The sequence below is a fragment of the Aptenodytes forsteri genome, unplaced genomic scaffold (genome assembly GCF_000699145.1).
Source record: "Aptenodytes forsteri isolate BGI_AS27 unplaced genomic scaffold, ASM69914v1 Scaffold280, whole genome shotgun sequence".
Classification (NCBI taxonomy): Eukaryota; Metazoa; Chordata; class Aves; order Sphenisciformes; family Spheniscidae; genus Aptenodytes; species Aptenodytes forsteri.
The window spans coordinates 355,570-355,795 of NW_008796042.1; positions in this window are offsets into that span (position 1 = coordinate 355,570).

A 226-nucleotide genomic window follows, 5' to 3' on the forward strand; every position below is an offset into this window, starting at 1 on the left:
CCATCGGCGGAATTTTGGCTTTTTTGATCATGGGGAGGTTTACACAACACTGGGCCTGCTGGCGACAGATGGAGTTCAGCTATCTCACAGAGGGAAAAGGATCATTGCTCATGAATTGGCAGGGCTCATGGAGAGGGCTTTAAACTAGGTTCGAAGGGGGAAGGGGATAAAACCAGGCTCACTAGAGATGAGCCTAGGGGTAGCATGCCGATGCTGGGGGCGAAAT